The sequence below is a fragment of the Pollachius pollachius genome (genome assembly GCF_949987615.1).
Source record: "Pollachius pollachius genome assembly, chromosome: 17".
In the NCBI taxonomy this organism is placed as follows: Eukaryota; Metazoa; Chordata; class Actinopteri; order Gadiformes; family Gadidae; genus Pollachius; species Pollachius pollachius.
The window spans coordinates 20,870,009-20,877,863 of record NC_136950.1 but is presented as its reverse complement, the minus strand read 5'-3'; positions in this window follow the sequence as shown (position 1 = coordinate 20,877,863).

Genomic DNA, 7,855 nt, shown 5'->3' with positions numbered 1-7,855 from the left:
TGGAGAAGGAGCACCGTTTAATCCCCAGTCCTTGCGTTTGATTTCCCCCGCACCTCGACTCTCCCCAGCTCCGAGGTACCTGCCGGCAAAATCCCTCTCACGGCGGTGCTATGAAGAGGCACGGTACTCACAGCTCTCTCCCCTCAGGGTCCTGGCTGGAATGAGCAATTGTTCGCACTCCTCTCACCAGCGCAACACAACGTCACATTAGCATATCTGGCTGGCTGCACGGATGCTAAACGCAGGTGAAAGCACGCAGAGGGCATTATCACATTTTGTTTGTTTTGCAACACAAAGGCTGCACTCTGTCCTGTGGGTTTTCAGGTGACGGTTAACCACGGACCGCCAACAACCGGGCATTTGTTTTCCTTAATGGTGTAAGTTAGTCCGCTGGACGCGTACCTCTTTCTGTTTTTAATGGCTCCTTCTGAAGCGGTGTTTGTCAGTGCGGGGATCGCGGACCTCCCGGGGCTACGTGGATTGATCTGGGGGGTACTCGAGATTGATCTGTGATTTACCTTTCCCAACCGGTCCTGTGGCTGACTGGAGTCTCAGCGCTCAGACGTATGCAGCACGGTGTAGCAACACTCCCCACACTCTTTATCCATGACGGGGAACTCAGGCACTGAAAGAGCCGCACAGCAGGCTCCCCGTCGTTGATGAACGTTGCCGTGACAACAGCCTTTTTGGTCCAAAATCGCGCGAAATGTTTTGCCCCTTCATTGGTAACGTCAGGTTACACATTTATTAATACTTTTGACTGCAAATTCCTGGATAATATTTGGTCCATCCAAGACCTCTGACACAAGATCAAAATCACTCACTTGTGACCATCAATACCAACAATGTAAACTGTCACAGGGGGTAGATGAATGTTAAAAAGTTTGGGAACCACTGTTCTAAGGCCTTTCCTTCTCGACAATTTTCTCTTTCATCAGACGTTCATTCTTGGTATTATGAAAATTAAACAGCAGATTCACCCAAAATGCCCCAAGAAGTCCTTTTAGTATTTCTTCTCGGGTGTTGATGAGATCATCCATAATAACTTCGGGGGGGGAGAGGTCAAAGGCAAGGCAACAGCATTTGTTCAGAATGGCCGTGGGAACAGGCTGTAGGTGCAGACGTATGCCAAAGCTAGTTTTTTTCCACAGTTAAAACAATAATAACAATATTAACTTGGATTTATATAGCACCTTTCATAGTAACCAAGTTCACTTAACATAAAGGGGAGGGGGAAAGGTGGGGGGAGGGAATTAGGGGTTAAAGGAATGTTTTAAGGTGCTTTTTGAACATGGGCAGAATAGCCCTGACTTTCAATATGGCGGTGTTCAGTGAAGTACCTGAAGCCATGCTCTCAATGGCATAGGGAGGTACAAAAGATCACCATGTCCAAATAGAAGGCTATATAACAGGAATCAATTAGTCAAAGATGCAGAGCTGTATTCCCGCAATGGAAAAACATGTCATGGTGTACCTGCCTGGCAGACTAATCACAAAACAGAGACAACTCTACTTATAACGGTTATTAATTAAACCAAAACAGAGCACAATGGACTATTCTCTGACCTCACATTTTAATTTGCAAACATTTAAATAATCTGACATATGTTCCACTTAAGAAAAAATAACAATAATACCCTCAAAATGTCAGAGTCGCAGCATTTTTTGGCTTGCTTAAAGTCACATGCGTGCTAGGCTTATGATTAAGATTAGGCCCCATTTACTATTCACAGCGGTGGCTCGCTGGAGAGAGAAACAAAGCAAACAGGGGCTAAGCTAGCCAAGGTCTAATTAGCCCTGACACCTCTAACCACATGGGCCAGTGTGATAGCGTTAGCATAGCAGCGGCGCACGCTAACCCCTCTGCTCTCACTCTTTAAACTTTATCTTACACCGCATAGCACATCCCTCCTTTAACACACAGACTCCACTGATACGGCTTTCTTGAACTATTTAGTAGTATTATATATTGTAGCATTTATATTGTATCCATTGATCATATTTCTATCTTCACTAAGGCAGAAAATAAATGGCACTTTCATAACTAATTTGCTTTTGCAGTACAGACTCAGAATGTGTGTTAGCCCGATGGTGGAATGAGCTACCTAGCTCCTTATGGTCTGAAGAATCCTTCCCTGTCTTCAAAAAAGACCCCAATCCCCCTCCATTATTTTGAGAACATCTGTTGTTTTTAAGCTCTGGTGTGTCATTTAGAATACGTGGTGGAGATGGGCTTTCTTAAGATACAACTATCTCGCACTTGACTACCCCCAATAATGATTGTGGCAAACAATTCCCCTTGATTAATTAAATGCTTCAAATCAGAATCCCTGTTAAACAACAGGGACAACAAACAATGTAATGTGCCATTTCTAATAAGCAACAAAACTTCACAAAATTGGGATACTTTGTGGATATTTTCTCCAATTAAAATGGAAATGTTCGTAACCGTAATTAGATTATTCTATTTACAAAAAAGGATTATTTTTCTTGAAAACTCCAGAACCTGAAAAGAACGTGATACATCAAAGCGAATGGGAGATGCCTTCTCCATTCCACACCTGTTTTGACTCACCAAAAACCCCACCCTCTCGGACAGTATACCACACACAGAACCCCTTGCAATTCAAGCTCGTCATTGAGGTTAAAGTTACAAGTGAAATGGCTTTGCGTTAGCTTAGCGATAGCTTAGCGTTAGCGTTAGCGTAGCCGGATTTCAGATGCGTGAGAAAAAAATGCCAGGTTTACGACGACGCCTGGGTACAGGCTACTAATAGGCTTCTCGAACGGCTCATCACAGCGGGCCGCCAGAAATCCAACGCTCGCCTCATTAGCTCTTCTTATTGGATAAAATGGGATGAAGGAACTGTGTGAAGGCGTGACAATCTTCCTCGTGTGAAAGGCGGACCCCCCCCCTGAAATGTTCGCAGGTAATGATTACAACATCATCACTGCAATGTCTACCGTAGACAGAGATGAGAGACCCAGCTTTGATGTTCCAGCCCCCTCTGGCTTCCCCTGTACCTCCTGTGTTCTCCTCGTTCGTCCTTCTACCTCTCACTCCTCCCTTCACCTTCTCCCCCCAGCTCTCCCCCCTGCTCTGCTGGTCTCTCCCTCCCTGCTCCCCCTCCCACCTCTCCTCTGCTCCCCCTCCCAACTCTTCTCTTCTACTTCCTCTATCTCCTTCTCATCGTCTCCCACGGTGCTCACCCCCACCTCAGTCTCCTGCCTCTTCCCTGCCTCTTCACTGCGCCTCCTTCTCTTTCTCTCTGCTCCTCCCCTCCCTCCTCCTCCTCCTCACCCCCTCCTTCACTTCCTCCTCCGCCTTATCTTCCTCCCCCTCCTCCTATTCACCCCTCCTCCTCCTCTTCCCCTCCTTCACTTCCTCTCTACTCTTCGTTCTCCTCCTCCTCTCCCCCTCCTTCACTTCCTCCTCCTCCTCCTCCTCTTCCTCTCCTTCACATGCAGTAGCTTCCTCTCATCTGCCAACCTGACGAGCCCAGAACCGCTGACGATGAACACGGATGCACCCGGCCCTTTTCATTTGCATATTATTTTGATCAATTAAGAACCCTGGTAAATGTTGGGACCAGGGGGGCCACCGGGGTCCACAAAGGGCCCCTGGTTCGCGGTGACATTAACGGGGCTGTAATTATGTTTTTCCGCGGGTACCGGGCGTATTTACAAAGCCTCCGCCCACCAGCCCCCCTGCTCGTTGGCAGGGTCACGTTCCGCCATCACATAAAAGTAATTTGCTCTGATAGACTCTCGGAAAAACGGCTCGCGCATGCTAATGGCGTCGCCGCTCGTTAGCACGCGGCGCCGGCTTGAGATGACGAGGGCTTGGAGAGGGACCATTACCGCCTGTACCGCCGCTGTTATGGAGCGGGCGGGGGGAAGTGAGATGGATCCCTGGCTCTGTGGCCGCGTTTGCTGTGGTGGCCGCGTTTGTTTTGTGGGGAGGCGAGGGAGGGAGGGGGGGGTCTCGTCTGGTGAAGTGGGCGAGTGATGCCTCTCAACGTGTCAATGCTAACCTGTGTGTCGTAATTGACCGGGACATGCAGAGCGTCCTTGTTTCATCAGCACAGCGAACGAACGCGTATGCGTGCATATCTTCAAGGGGAGGATGTGTACGCACAAATGCACACACACATATGCGTGTGTGCACACGGACGCACAAATAGGCGTGTGAACATATGGACACACACACATTGTAACTGACACAAGTGTGCATTTTCATTTTCAGTGACTCATGAGGTCTGACAGACAGGTGTAAAGTGCTCTAAAACACAAATACACACACACACACAAAGCCCCACATACCCCCCCCCCCCCCCCACACACACACACACACAGCCGAGAGTCTAGACTTTTCTGTCTGATCTGGCTAATAATATACCTGACTGTAACCTTGGTACCACACTAACAAACTAGAACAGTGACACCTCTGTACTGAATTTTAAAAGTGACAACAGTTGTTTACATGAACAATGTATGAGACCACGTAGCTGTCAGGGAGCAGCTGAAAGGTACTGGCGCAACAGTCACCCAGTGTGTAAGACACCTCCCACCTACCAGCTCCCCAATGACCTGTATCACAATTTCCTTTTTTTTAATGTTTCTGCATAATTATATTTGTTCACATTTCCTCGACACAATCACATGGTCTGACCACAAAAAGGCGAATAAATGCATCTCAAATTATGACATGTTTTAAAATGACCTCATGACTATCAGCGAACCGCCCCGTACCAACCTCCCTCCCTCTGCTCAATGGCTAAGCACCGAGGGCCAAGACAAGATGTTTACTCAGACAACATCGCCCCACCACAAATAGGAGGAATCCATGAATTCCTAATCATTCAATTTTTTTAACAAGCCTTCAGCATTGACCTAACATAACCTTTTGACGTTGACATCACCGTGGGCAACCCACACGCGAGAGAACAGGGAGGGAAGGAGGGAGGCAAAACAAAATGGTTAATGCATTACCGCCTGGCAACTCACGACATACTACATCAGCCGGCTCTGTCAGGCGGCATATGTCTGCCCGCGATGCTGGCCTTGGCCGGGGCCCTTGTACGGGAACAGCCCTCCTCTCCACCCTGCTTCCCTACCCTATCCCCCTTGCTTCCTTCCCCCTGCTCTGCGCTCTGCAGTGCGGTGCGCTGTGTGTCAGTGCCTCCGTATATCGTCTGGGATCTCAGAGGGCCAGGCAGGTGGTGAGGCAGCAGCTACAGCAGCTCACACAACGCCACCACAGGGACAGGAGGAGAGGGGCGGGGGGGTGGGGGGGGGAGTGAAACAGGAGGCGAGGGGGGGGAAGCGAGGAGGGCGGACAGGGAAGAGAGAAAGAGAGGGAAGGGGAAGAAAGGAGGAGTGAGAGGAAAGGTGATGAAAGGCTGCTGGATATGTGTACAAGAGACAAACGGAGGGAGGGAGAGGGGAGGAGTGGGAGAGAGAGAGAGGGTGAGATGATGAAAGGCTGTGTTGTATGTGCGTACAGAAAAGTATTGGAGGGAGAGAGTGTGCAGGGGTAGATGAGAAGGCAGGTTGTGGTGTGTTAGGCTGTGGGTGTGTGTGTGAGGGAGAGAGGGAGAGAGAGAGAGAGAGAGAAAGGGAGAAGGGGAGAGGAAGTCCTCTGAGAGATGAGACTCACTTAGATGTGGGATGGGAGGGATGGGATATTATAAGAGAACCCTGAGGAGACGAATCAAAGAAAACCAAGACCCTAATGGAGGTCTTCATATACACTTTAAACACACATATATATAAATAAATATGTAGACGTATAGAAAATGCTAGGAGCCTATGTGTTACTGTGGAGATGGAGGCCAAAGTGAGAAAATTTGATAAAAAAACAATTATATAGATAAAGGAAGAGTTTGCGCGCTTGAGAGAGAGAGAGAGAGAGAGAGAGAGAGAGAGAGAGAGAGAGAGAGAGAGAGAGAGAGAGATGTATGTGTGATTGAAGAACAATCCGGTATGGGCGAGAGAGGCGTACATAGGAGTGGAGCCATTGGACAGAAAGAGAGCGAGGTAGATGCAAGGAGACGTGCGGAAACCAAGATGGATCGAGCTCAGCGGATGAAGGTCAAGCGAGCGAGCGAGCGAGGCAGGAATAGAGAGGGGGAGAGAGAGAGAGGGTGAGCGAGAGCAAGCAAGTAGGAATGGAAGCAAGATATAAAAACAGACAGGGGAGAGAGAAAGACGGTAAGAGAGAGAGGGAGCAGGGGTATAAAAGAGAGCGATGGAGGGAGAGATGGGGGAGGCGGGCGGTGTCAGGGGGAGAGCCAGTGGGCAGATGTTAGCAGGACTAAAGGTCCCTCTCCCCCCTGATCACCAACAGCTTGACTGCTGCTGGCAGCCCACCCCGCCCCACTCCCCTGAATGACCGGCCTCCCGGGTAGGGACAGGGGGTGTGGCGGGGGGGGGTTATAATAGGATGGGTCATTGTGTTGGGGGGGGGGGGTCTAATGAGGCGCCATGTGTCCACAATCACGGGTAAACATTACATGCACGCACACACGCTTCAAAGCGGCGTGCGTCTCGTCCGACAGAGATTGAACATCCTGTAAGGTCGCGCGGAGCGTCGGAACGCTCAGGGGGCTTTGATATGGATAATGATGGCCTATAGCTCGCCGCGGTCCTGACAGCTCCCGCCAGCCGACGTTGTGTGTGTGTGTGTGTGTGTGTACACGTTTACCCTTTGGTCATATAGCAGATGCTTTTAGCCGAAAGAAGGCGTTTTGATCGCTGGTGCCTACAGATAGACTGCAGACGTCGGGGTACGAACCCAGAACCTTTCAGCTTAGGTTCAACATCCTAACCAACAGACTATGCTGCTGATACCCTGGCATAAATGGTAAATAACTTCCATGGTGGTATGTGGACAATTTACAATGCAATCACTACATTGCAATCATTGCAATGATTGCAGAAGTAAATTATCCTTGGGAAAAATTATATTATAATGAGCTATGCAGTCATTTCCAGCTACAATTAGTATAGTGCTTGCATTTCGATTTCTGCATCCTTTTCCTGAGTGTAGACCACCCAACGTCCCTAATATTAAAAAGTACATTGTTGAAATTAAAAATTATAAATAATGTAACAAATGTGGCGTACAAATGAACATATACGCAAACCTCCTCAACGAACGAGTCATGTCATTTATTTTTCTCTATTAATTAATTGCAATCAACCGATTGCAACATGTAAACATTCAAAGGCTGACCAAAGACCAAAATGGGAAAATTGATTCTGAAGTTTAACAGATTCACGATTCTTAGGTAAATCTATTATGCTGACTTGAACTATTTTGAAGACTTTGACAAACTATTTACTTGGGTAAACCTGAATATGACATGGATTGTTTAAGAACATGACATGATTCGCTGTGTTTAAACCTAATCCGTCTTGAGCAAAATATTATGACTATCTCTAAGAAATTAACGACTTTCTGTCTGCAGAGGTTGTATGTCATGCTCAGTAAGAAAAGCAGGTTTAAAAGGGCTCATTCTGCATGAAATGATCCCCTTCCATTCTTTAAAAACGCTCAAGCTATTGCTCAAAATCCATTATACACTATAGTTTCCAAACATCCTCAGTCTCTATAAAGACATCCAAGCGTATGGACTGACAGTAATTTGTAACACATTTATTAAATTTGGGTGCTTGTTAACACAGGGTATCGTTTTCCTTTGAACGGAACACGTGTGAAGTCGGATATTTCCCTGTTGGGGGTCTCTCACACAGTGGCAGAGTTGGATGAAACTGGAGGCTGCAGCGGAGGAGGTGTGTGAGTGCGTGCCTGCGTGCGTGCGTGCACTTCTGTGTGTGCGTGTGAGTGTAG